This window comes from Sinocyclocheilus rhinocerous, unplaced genomic scaffold, assembly GCF_001515625.1.
Source record: "Sinocyclocheilus rhinocerous isolate Xijiao unplaced genomic scaffold, SAMN03320098_v1.1 scaffold2420, whole genome shotgun sequence".
In the NCBI taxonomy this organism is placed as follows: Eukaryota; Metazoa; Chordata; class Actinopteri; order Cypriniformes; family Cyprinidae; genus Sinocyclocheilus; species Sinocyclocheilus rhinocerous.
In genome coordinates this window covers 137118-150369 of record NW_015629430.1, presented here as the reverse complement: position 1 = coordinate 150369, position 13252 = coordinate 137118, and the positions used below count along the sequence as shown (strand labels likewise).

Sequence of the window (13252 nt, the reverse complement as noted above, 5' to 3'; positions counted from 1 at the left end):
ATGGACAAAAGTATTGGGACACCCCCTTCTTTAGAACAGAAAAAGGCACTTCTAAAACTGTGGCAACAAAGATGGAAACATAATTCATGTATTTAAAAACTGTATTTCCATCTCTGTTGCACCAGTTTTGGAAGTGTCTAAAATTACCGTATCCATGTGTACAAGTCACTGGTGTTTGCTGATGAGTTTTTGGCTCAAGGTTTCTGCAGACCAGTCAAGTTCTTCCATATAAAATTAGAAGCACACAATTCCCTAGAGTAGCATTATATGCTTAAACATTACGATTTGTACTCATGGAAATGACTAAAGTAGTCAAACCTGTTCATTAGAAAGAGGGGTCCCAATACTTTTGGCAATATAGTGTATTTTCTGCAAATGTGCGAGACTTTCAATTAATTCGCCACCTTTGGTAAATAACTAGAAGAATAACAACGACCGCGTTTTTTCAGATGTATTTCCAAGAAAAAAACATCGTCTTATATTCGGGTCAATACGGTAATTATGACATTGAAAAACATAACCAGTATCACTGTGTTGTGTTATAAATCCTCAGAAGGTAATATACTGGGAGGGAACCACTTTTCTCAGGCCTCTGGAAAAATCTGTTCCCCCTGTGTTTTCAGTGTAAAGTGTTCTGCAGATAAAAGTGGCTAGACGTAATTATGGCATTTTAAAAAACATCAGGAGCATCACTCTGAGTTACCTAAAATAATAAAAGAGAGACTAGTCATTGTACAATATAGTTTATTTGTTATTATTTCGACAAGGCTTCAGTTGTTTAACAGAAACACACACACACTAACAACAATAACAATAAAATGGAAATGGGCGTCCGAACATCCATCCATCCATCCATCGTATTTTCTGTAACTTCTATTTAGCTGTTGGTTTTCTATAAATGTAATTCAGTTTGTTGTTGTTGAACTGTATGTTGAGGTAGTCGAGTCACGTGATGGAATTCCGCTCTGTCGCCTTTGAAGTCTGCAGTGTTACATTGTGACTGGTTTACTGCTGCTGAATGATGAACGTTCTAAATGTTGTTACAATGTCAACATTTTTCTTTGTGGTGAAAACTATGGAAGTTTGCTTCTGCAACAAAATTGCTACTTTTTTTTATCTCAAAAAGATCTTTTTTAAATTCTGACCTTTTTTCTCAGAATTGCAAAATATAAACTCATAATTGGGACTTTGTTTCTCAAGTTTTGTTTTTAAAATAAATAAATAAAAAGGTAAATGCACTTTTTTATCACACAATTCTGAGATTCTTTTCTCACAGTTGTGTTTATATCAAGCAATTCTGACTTTTCCTCTCAAATTTCACATTTCGATCTTGTAATCCTGATATGTCGAAACTCTTGCATTTGTTTTCTCAGAATTGCAAGGGAAAAAAAGCACAAATTATGAGATAAATAGTCAATTACCTTTTTCATTATTCTATCAAGCTTCCATAGAAATCATATCATTTTGAGCCAAAGCACCTTTTAGGTTGTAACAGTTTTACTGTCACATTTGTTCCCAGTAGTTCTTTGCATGTTATAGCTATACCAATCATTAGGGGGCGCTCTGTATTCTGAGTTGCTCATTTGCCTAAAAGGGGGTAAAGAAGTAGCATTAGGCAGGAAGTGGTGTGCTAAGCACATGGAATGTTTCCCCGTACCCAAGAATCTCAAAGAGGTACAAAGGTTTTTAGGTCTTGCAAGTTGGTATCACCGTTTCATCTTCCACTTCTCCGAGCGAGCAGCCCCTTTATATGCACTAAAGGCTAAGAATGCAACTTGGAATTGGACAGTTGAATGTCAAAGTGCTTTTGATGATCTTAAGTACGCCCTACAACGAGCACCAGTTTTAATGCCTCCTGACTTCACCAAGGATTTCAGTGTGCAAACGGATGCCAGCGATATAGGATTAGGAGCTGTATTGACACAGGATTTTGATGGGGCGGAACATGTCATTGCCTACGCTTCGCGACTTCTGCATGGAGCAGAGAAGTCATACTCTACCGCAGAGAAGGAATGTCTTGCAGTAGTGTGGGCCGTGGAAAAGTGGAGGCAGTACTTGGAGGGAAGGAACTTTGAAGTACTCACGGACCATTCTGCACTGACTTGGGTATTTAATCACCCTAAACCAACCTCACGCTTGACCAGGTGGGCTTTACGACTGCAGGGTTTCAGCTTTGTGGTAAAGTACCGGAAGGGATCATGTAATGTGGTGCCCGATGCCCTATCTAGAGGAGTAACTGTGCAAGAGGTGGTAAGCCACATTGCCCTATGTCAACCTACAAAACCAGCCAATCATTAGGGGGCGCTCTGTATTCTGAGTTGCTCATTTGCCTAAAAGGGGGTAAAGAAGTAGCATTAGGGAGGAAGTAGTGTGTTAAGCACATGGAATGTTTTCACCTTTGCTGTCCTTTGTTGGTGCCCTGATTTGAGGAACAATTTGTTCTTGCTCTCAAATGTAAGTAAGGCATTGTTTTGTATGTATGTAGAGTTTGTAAATATGCTTTCTGTTAGGGGTTAATACTAAACACGTGTTGATTGTATGTTTGTTTAAATGCAGAGGGTTCTTGTATGAGAGAGGAAACAGCACCGATATAAACAGGACCTAGACAAAAAGGGGCTAATTGTCTTCATCCAAACATCTACTCATCTTATTCTATGATCAACAAACGGATGAATTGTTTGCTGGTTCCGATTCTTCCTTGCTTCATTTAAGGACTGCTGGTCTCATATTTTCCACTTTAAAGACTGATTTCACTGTGACAAAATGCTACTTATGGTCATATCTATGAACTGATGGACTTGGTGGACTTAATTGATGTTTCCTCAACTCTGGAAGACTCTATATGCTAATGTTTGGACTTGTTGATATGAATGTGTGGCTCACAGTATGTCTTTAATACACATGGCTCACTGAAATGAATCAGTCTCTGTGGTCCCTCAATCTTTATGTAGCATCAAAAAGTTAGGTGTTACAAGGTTGTTTGTAACATGTACAGTATTTATGGTGTATACAAGTTTTCTACAACTAATTTGAATAGGTATTGTTTGTGCAGTATACAGTTTGCTTTTTATTATTTATTCAGCATTCATTATAAATTCTATTCTAATGCAGATACATTATAGTCAGAAAATGTGACCCTGGAGCACAAAAGCAGTGTTAAGTCGCTGGGGTATATTTGTAGCAATAGCCAACAATACATTGTATGGGTCAAAATTATTCATTTTTCTTTTATTGCAAAAAATCATTAGGATATTAAGTAAAGATCATGTTCCATGAAGATATTTTGTACGTTTCCAACCGTAAATATATAAAAACTTAATTTTTGATTAGTAATATGCACTGCTAAGAACTTCATTTGAACAACTTTAAAGATGATTTTCTCAATATTTAGATTTTTTTGCACCCTCAGATTCCAGATTTTCAAATAGTTGTATCTCAGCCAAATATTGTCCTATCCTAACAACTCATACATCAATGGAAAGCTTATTTATTCAGTTTTCAGATGATGCATAAATCTCAATTTTGAAAAATTGACACTTAAGACTGGTTTTGTGCTCCAGGGTCACATATAAGCACTTAACTGGACAGATTTGGTCACGGATAGCGAGTCTGTAACCAACATGAGAGGAAAAGGTGAACGTTTAAGAATCAACTATTGATAAGCAAATCTGAATATTGGCCTCAGGCCTTCAGGGTACTAAACAAACGCATTCAGATTCACTCACAGATTGTTTGAATATGATATAAGTTAGAAATACTTCAAATGTGTGCAGAGTGCAGACTGATTCCTCATGATTGACATTAATTGAATATGTAGCCTACAAGCCTCGTTGAAGTCGTCCTGTTCTCTTCTGTGAATATCAGTCATGCATGAGCTGCTGTGAAATGTGTTTTCCGGAAGAGCCCAGAATAGCCCCCTCCCAAACGCCTGTCCATGTCCCGTCAAACACAGAGGTGTCCCACACACCCCTGCGGGAGCCAATCCCAGCCACGGGACGGGCCACGACTCTCGATGCTCCTGCCGGCTCGTGTTTCATATTACAGACACAGTGCTTCATAAAAGCTGGATAACAGGTGTCATTATGAGCCCAGAGCATCATTTTCCCTAAGTTTATAAATTAATAATTAGATTGTGGCTTATTAACAAGAGCTGAAATATAGCTGAAAAGTATTTTTCCAACTTGTACTAATATGCATAAAAACATATACTAATATAGACCTTATTTATTTATTTATTTACTAGTTTATTATTGTGAGTGTACACACACACACACTCAATAATTAATGAAATAAATGTATGTATTAATGTTTGTGCATATATCTTAATTTTATTATTTGTTATTTATAACTACTATATAAATATACATATCTATATATAAATCTTATTTTTATTTATTTATTATTTGTTTATATATATATATATATATATATATATGCAAGTATAACTATTCGCATACTGTATATATGATATTAAAGATAATAAATATAAAAGACATGTTGGGTTAAAAATATATTCTTTAAATCAGTCAATCAAGGCATGTTTTTCATGCCGTTTTTCACTAAATGAGCAACACAAGTAATAATGATATTTAATGCTATAAAATATCAAAATATTTAAATTTATTTTTAACATATAAAACATGCCACACAGAGAATTTTTGTTAACATTTTTACACGATACAAAAAGAAAGCTGGGAAAAAGCAATCAGTCTATTTAAACATTCAAGGCCTTTTTTATCACAAGGAATAATGATATTTAATGTTTTTATGTGCACCGATTTGTAAATACATTCAACATTAATCAAACTTACTGACTATTAAAACATCTCTCTGAAGACTCTCAGAGTTATATATTTTTTTAAATCAAGTTTAGCCTAGTTTTTGTATCAGCAGCAAATATACAGTACTGTGAATATATTCTGTATGTCACCCAGCCCTGCTCTGTAGCCTTACTATATGTATGTGTTTTTTGGGTTTTGCACAACATCACTGTCATCTAAAGTCAGCTCTTGGCCCTATCTGACAACTTGAGTCTATCGTAAAGGACTCGTTTTGATTGGTCAGGATGGACCATCGCCTTCGGTCCACACTGACTCCCATCAGCCCGAGCACATGTGAACTCGTCATTGGTCTCTTTGGCTTGGAGCAGTAACCGCTGATATGTAATACCCTGTGAGATACTGAGATATATCTCCTGTGAGATTTCCAGTCCTACATTAGCATCTTTCAATGATTGCCAGCCAATGACTGACTGTGTTGCTGTGCTAAATCCAACCAGATGGAAATAAAACACTGAAGATCCTAGAATTTACACTGTTGTTCATTTACAGCTGTGCTTATAACAGTTTTATGTGCTAAATGTGGTCATGTGGCAATGCAGCACACAAGTGTAGGAAACGTTTCATACTAAAATGCTGTTTGACATGTATATATATTTTTAAAAACAAGCAGTATATCTGATTTTTTTTTTCACAATTCTGAGAAGAAAAAAGGTCAGAATGGCAGTATATAAACTCAAAATTGTGAGTCATAATTTAGAATTGCGAGACAAACTCAGAATTGCGAGATGTGTTCCGAAAAAAAAATATCAGAATTGCGAGTCATAAACTCAGAATTGCTAGATGCTTTTGGAGAAAAAAGATATAAACTCAGAATTGCAAGTTGTAATGTATGTTTTCTTTTTTAAGATGTTGTGTTTGTTATGGTCTTTGTTTGTTTGGTTTTCGTGAACCCATTATAAAGCACTTTGGGCAGCTCTGAAGGCAGTAGAAATGTGCTATATAAGAAAATAAACTAAACTAAGAATTCAGAGAAAAAGTCAGGAATTTGAGATAAAAACTGCAATTACCTTTTTAAACGTTTTATTAAGTGACTATTCTATTCTATTTCCATAGGTATACAATATATATTGCTCAATATCTAAGCGTTCTAAACTCATATTTCTCTTTTCTGTGCAGGTGCTGCCGGGGTCCTCGTCGGACATCCGTTTGACACGGTTAAGGTTAGTAATCATCAACTCGTGTTGTTCGAGTGCGAGTGCTTTGTCATCTGAACCGGCTGTTGATTTCTTAGGAACTCTCTTAAAACAAGCGAGCAAACTGTTATCATTGCTATTTTTGGCTGATGTTTAACGCAGGGAGCTTGCTATCTGTCGTGACACTTTACTCCATCCTATCCATTTCATGCTGAACCCTATGACTTAAAAATGACTTCTGTTACTAAATAAATCAGTTTGTGAAAGCACATCATACCGCTTCTCTGCCAACAGGGTAACTAACTAAAAGTAGTGATGCAACTAACTGTTCATTTATGTTTATATTATTATTTTTCTACACTGTAAAATCCAATAGTTTACCTTACTTAGATTTAATTAGTTATCTTTACTTAGTTGTTACACTTACTAGGTTTTATTAAGTTACAGCTACTTTCAAGGCAAATAAAACAATTGACTTACTGTTTTGAGTGACACTTACTTAAAATATTCAAGTAGCCACAAAGGAACCAATTACATTAATAAACCAGTGAGAGGCAGCAGTGCACTAATATGTTGCCAATGTGCAACATAACAACAGAAGAAGAAGAAAAGTAAAAGAGTCTTAATAGACTTTTCATTAGGGATGGCCGATACCACACACACACACACACACACACACACTCACACTCACACTCACACTCACACTCACACTCACACTCACACTCACACTCACACTCACACTCACACTCACACTCACACTCACACTCACACTCACACTCACACTCACACTCACACTCACACTCACACTCACACTCACACTCACACTCACACACACACACACACTCACACTCACACTCACACTCTCTCTCACTCTCACACACACACACACACAATACACAATAAATTGGTAAGTTGATTTAATAATTTAGTATAATTTAATTTTGAGTATAAATTTTGAATGTGGCCGTTTTTCAGTACAATTGTATTATTTATTTATTTATTTAGTGTGAATTTATCTGTTCAGGCTTACTGCTTTACATTCATTGAGATCTCCATTATTTTTGTTTCAGATAAGCACTGCTCAGTCTGCTCTCATTTCTAAAAATAAATAATTAAAAATAATCACTCATAGCTTGTTTCTAAAGATTTTGCACCTATATTTTATACTCTATATTTATAGTTAGCTATTTATTTTAGTAGCTTGTGTTTCCTACTAAAAGAAATGCATTGCTAACTAACTAAAACAAATTCAGGGTGAGTGATTGATACATTTTTTTTTATAATTTTTGCATTTAACTATTTATTTAGTGCATCACATGTACATGTATTTAATTAATTTTCTGACTTGAATTAATAATACTGATGTAAAAAATGTAAAACAACACAAACAAAGTAATCTTTTTGTCACTTGTATGTTTGGTTTTATTTGTTTATTCATTTATTTGTTTTGTTGCTTCTTTCTTATTTTACTTGTCTTGAATATTTAGGCCCTACTTTGAAGAACTTAATTGAAAATTATTAATAATATGCCTTTGTTTTTTAATTCTTTATATTTTTAGGCATATGCATTTTTTTATAGGTAGATAGATAAATTTTTATAGTTGGTTTTGTTCGAAGTGAATTACTGTAAATGTGTTATTGGATCACTTCTTGCATGGTTTAAAACTAGGCTGCAACCAGCGCTGGTCTTCAACCACTAGACCACAATGGTGTTTCACCTGTTTCCATATTCAAAAGAAACTCTGAAGAACGAGCTCTTGTTTTCATGGGGGTATTTTTTTACAATATTCACTCATCATGACAGTAAAATAGGGCATTCTAAGTCAATATACTGCAGTATTTCCTCTCAATCAGTAGAAAATATGCTTAACACCTGTTGATTTATATAAATTTTTGGTCATACCGCCCAGCACTAGTTTGAAGTAATCAGGTTGTCTCTCCTGTAGGTTCGTCTTCAGGTCCAGAGTGTGGATAAACCGCTTTACCGAGGGACTTTTCACTGTTTCCAGTCCATCATACGTCAAGAGTCAGTGAGTGGAAACTTCAGTGGTTTTAACTACAGAACAAACACCTACACTCACAAACACTTTTATCAATATTTATTTAAATTCTTATTTATTTTGCACTTTATTAATATTATTTAGTTACATTTTAAAAGAATTATTCTTGATACTTTAGTAAAATATAGTGAGTTCCATATTACTAATATATATATATATATATAAAAATATGTAATTTTATTTTTTTTATTTTTTGTGGCTATTCACACTTACACCGAAAACCAGATCTGTGTCGTGGGAAAAACTTGCAATCTGGGTCGCGTTCAGTTGCGGTGTAAGTGTGGCCAAGGGTGTCAAAAGTCCTGAGGAACTGTACTTCAGTTTAAGCACAGAAAATATGTCAAGCATTTTACTCAATTCAAAGTCTAAGTAATAGGGCTGTGCGATATAGAAGAAAAATGCGATATGCGATAACTCATTAAATAATGCGATACGATAATGCTTAAAGTGCCACATGCTCAGATGAAACAGTTTTACTCAGCTGTTGCTGAGTCAGTTCTGTGAACTTAAATATTGCAAGCCGTAGCGATATGCATATTGCGATATTTCGATAATTTCGATATATTGCACAGCCCTACTAAGTAACTACACTTAAGATATGACAGCTAAAGCAAAACATTTAATTGCACTTAAGTATTTAAAGAGGCAAGCAATAAGAGGCAGATTTTCTTTTTAATCTTTTTGATGCAAAAAAATATATATACACCCCAAAATAATACTTAAATGTAGTACTGAAGTACTAATACCAAATACACAAGACTTACCATTGTATATTTATTGAAAATCCTATATATAAAAAAAAAAAAAAAAATCACACACAATTGAATTTATTTTGTTGTTTATTTTATTACAATATGCTAAATGTTATTTTACAAATATTTGAATTAATATTCATCACTAGTTTTACTCATTTCTCAATTACGTAAAAATAAAAATAGTATTTTTTATTTTTCCTGATCCGAATGACATTAAAGGGGTCATATGATGCTTTTTTAAAGATCATTATTTTGTGTATTTGGTGTAACAGAATATGTTGACATGCTTTAATGTTCAAAAAACACATTATTTTTCAAATACTGTACATTATTGTAGGTCCTCTATGCCCCGCCTCTCTCAAACGCTTCGTTTTCTACAAAGTCCCTCCTTCCGACAAGCGCAGTCTGCTCTGATTGGCCAGCTGACCCAGTGCATTGTGATTGGCTGAACACCGCAAGCACTCGTCGGAAATGTAACGCCCCTTACCATAATCGCGAGCTTCATCTTTCAAAATAAATGTAAAGACAGAGCCCGAAAGGGGAACAGAGTCGCGTGACAGACACAGTGATGAAGCTGGTATGTGTTTGCAGTACACAAGCCACGGTTAAGACAGCTGACTCCACTGTGATGTGACCCTGTCTCTCTCTCACACACACACACACACGCGCGCGCGCGCGCGCACACACACACACTATGCGCAAAACTCCGCATTTGAACAGTCAATAGCAAATACTTAAACTAATAACAAAACAGTAGCTGATTCAGAAGCGCCAGATTGTCATAGCAAAGGCAGAATGACCTCTTCTCCTAGGTTCACGAAACGGTCGTCCATAAAATGCATTGCTGTTCTGTTGTAAGTGATCCAAATAAAGTGCTTTTGCTTTCGCACTGAAACACACAGCGTCTCCCTGACATGCTGCATCAACACTACTGCTGTTCCTGAAACCACGCCTTCTTTCTTTGCGTGATCATTTGGGCGCATTATGCAAATATTTCCACATGGTGATGTAGATATGTGGGGGCGTGTTAGAATGAGCCGTTTTAGGGGGGCGTGGCAGAGTCTTAACTTTGATAAAGAATATCTCTTTGGTTTTGAGACTTTAGTGTTTGCAACTTCAGGGATCTTATCTATGCACAATCAGCTTGTAACACTCCAAAGAGAAAGGAAAACTTGAAATCGCATCATATGACCCCTTTAAAAGACAAGGCTGAGTAAATGTTAACAATCTTAATTTTTGGGTGACAATCCTTTTCAGACACAAACTTTGAACTATAATAATGTTTAAAGTGAAACTATAGTAATATTTTAATTTTTTGTTCTAATATTTGAATTAATATTTTAGTCATTTTATATTTGACTTTATTAATATTTATGATTTAAATGTATTATTATATATTATTAGTTACTAATACTAAGTAATTTTATCGTTTGTTTGTAAAATATTGTTAAATTATTGCATATAATTCATTGAAGTATAGTTGGTAAGACTTATGCATTTTATTATTCTCGATTGCCACAAATATAGTCTTTTATAAATGTTTATCTATTTATCATTTTATGCCATTTACAGCCCCACAGCTGTCCTAACTTCAAAATGATTTGAAAGCTAACTGAAAAACCGCTTACAATTGCAGTGTCCAACAATGGTATTACATTTATTAATAATTGAAAATGAAGAACGGAGATGTTTAATGGTAGAAAGACTCTTGGAGGACCCTGAAGATGTGTTACATTGGGATGTAACGATTAACCGCGAGCCGGTTGAAAATCGATTCAAATATGTGACGATTCAAATCGGTTGAGATGCTAAACAAATCGCGATTCAATTAGGTGTAGGAGTTTATATGAATGCATGTCTGAGGGGAACTTACTGTCTTTAGAAAAGTTTAGATGGTATTTTTTCTTTTCATCTTGCCTCTGTATAATGCATATTAAAGTTCATAAGTTCAGCGCTGCTTTGTTTACAGCGGTAACCAAGGAAACACTGTATCATTGCTGTTCATAAGCGCAGCTGCTTTGTTTTCAGTGGTAACCAAGGAAACACTGTTGTACATTTGCATTATATTTAAATTTTGTTATTTAGCAGGCACTTTTATCCAAAGCGACTTACAAATGAGGACAATAAAAGCAATCAAAACCAACAAAAGAGCAATAAATAATGTGTAGCCAAAACATTAAATCCACACCCAATACCATTTTAAAAACCCCAGGATGTGTCCTAAATAAATCAAAAGAGAAAATGCAGATAACACATTCATAAAAGAAATGATAGACATATTAGTGCTCTTAGTGCAAGTCGTCTGAGAAAATCTGCAGCTTCCTAATGTAAGACAGTTGTGTTCCTAATGTGGGACACTGATAAGTCTATGATAAAAGGCCAAAATCACCTTTCATGTAGAATAGTCAAATCTTAAAAGTTAGTAATTCTCTTGGTTATGGATGGATAAAATATGGATGATAATAACATCAAATAATACAATATGATAGTTTTGATGCATTTATTATAAAGACATTAAGCAACTATTATCATAGACCTGTGTTATGTTATGTAGATAGAAAATTCCTGACTGTTCTCTATTCCAACAAACACATACAACCACAGTTTATACATGCAAAGTTATACTATTTTTTGATGGACACGCATTTAATAAGCACATTAGGCCAAAAAGTAGCAGGATTGTTTTGTTTAAAGTTAATTTATACTCCTTAATATCAAGTTTGTCAAAACTCTGTCACTGACCTTTGGGTGGTCTTCACAGTTTGATGATTCCTCCACCCTCATTTATGACTGTACATTTGAGAGAGGATGTGATTTTGATCACATGACACCACAGCTTTGGTAACCCATAGTTTCACTGGCATTCATGTATTTATAGGGGAGCTACAGACACGAAACCTTAAGTGTCCCATATTTGGCAGTGTCCCACTTTAGGGCAATTCACCCTAGTCTATGCATAAAAACCTGTCTGCTTACTTAATTAACAGATATGGGTGTCATGCCATAACATATTTTTAATACGACTGACTTTATATTTAATGTGAATTTAACATTGAAAGTTAATATGAGTAAAAACATTGCAAGTTAGTCTACTAATCATAACACTTTCATTGTACAGGAAGAGAGCAAAGAACATTTTCATTGACAGTCTAGTTCAAGCACTCTCAAAAACTCCCATTAAAATCACTGAAGCTGTTCAGTGCACAGGTACACTATTAAATTAATATCTTACAGATTCGTAGACACACATTTGCACTTTGTTGTTTCTGACGAGAGAATTCGCCAGAAAGAGGTATTCAGTCAGCGAGCGAGTGAAGAAAACACCGACATTTTAGCGATGACTCATCTGAACACCTCTGATTGGCCATTGCACTCATAAGCTCAACAGCATCGTATGTGATTGGTTATAATGCGCAGTGCTGTAAAAACGCATTTGTATCTGGCTCAGCGCCAGCGAACGCAGATTTGAATTTAGCAACTGATGATATGACGCGCTGAACGATTTAATCACGCCGGTGTGATTGTATTAAATATAGAAAATATGAATTGGCTTTTTTTTGTCTTTTGGAAGCTGCATTCAAAATCCACTTGGCTCAAAAATCTGAGGGGGCATGTGCCCCCTCACTTTGAATGGGCATGATGCCTCTGGAACTCATTATAATCAGTGATGCTGTCTACACTGGCTGCGGCGCGGCGCACAACGACAAATCCCCGACAGTAAACTGCTGCCGCGTTCTATTTATGACATGCTGACACAAATTTCAAATGATTTTCAATGGTCGCTTTGTACAGTAGACAGACTTTAGCTGTTGCGGAGTGGCGCGACACGACAGCTGTCGCGTCCGGTGTAGACACGGTGTTACGTTTTTTTGCAAAAGGCGATTTTCAAAGTGAAGTATCTTCTATTATTTTGTTTACCTCATCAGCAGCTCGCGCAATGTTGGTTGCTTGGTAACAGACCTGAGAGTGGATTGTCGAGTTTGATAATGCAATTTAAGATTTCCTAACTAGAGATAAGATACGATTTTGTAAGATAGGATAAGAATCCCAAATCAAGTTAAGATTTGCTTCTGTAATACGAACAGTGTTGGGAAGGTTACTTTGGAAATGTAATAGGTTACAGATTACCCTACTTAAAATGTAATAAGTAGTATAACTTTTCAATTACTTTATTAAAGTAATGTAACTGATTACATTTGATTTACTTTTTGATTACTTTTCTAAATTTCTAATGTTTTCAACTGTTTATCATTTTCAAACATGTAAACTAGGCAGGGTAAACCTTACAGTAGTACTCAACACTGATTACTGTCACACTTTCAAAATCCTTCATCACTTGAATTAAGATTATATTTCAATTTTAAAGTAGACAATGGATGCAAAATTCACTTTTACATGGTGTTTGCATATAAATGTATCTTAGTGTGTGGACACAACCACCCTACAATGATAAAAATCCATTC

General features: G+C 35.1%; 1 protein-coding gene across 1 annotated transcript in view; it reads left to right on the top strand.

Annotated features, from left to right (window-relative positions):
- Positions 1-2391: 2391 nt before the first annotated feature.
- The window catches only part of LOC107738887 (mitochondrial basic amino acids transporter-like), a 16724-nt gene continuing 5863 nt past the window's right edge, over positions 2392-13252 (top strand). Inside the window, exons 1-2 of the transcript XR_001639943.1 lie at positions 2392-2454; positions 2557-2956. The gene's annotated coding sequence lies outside the window, so the exon portion shown is untranslated. Of the gene's footprint in view, positions 2455-2556 lie in introns of the transcript that reaches the window.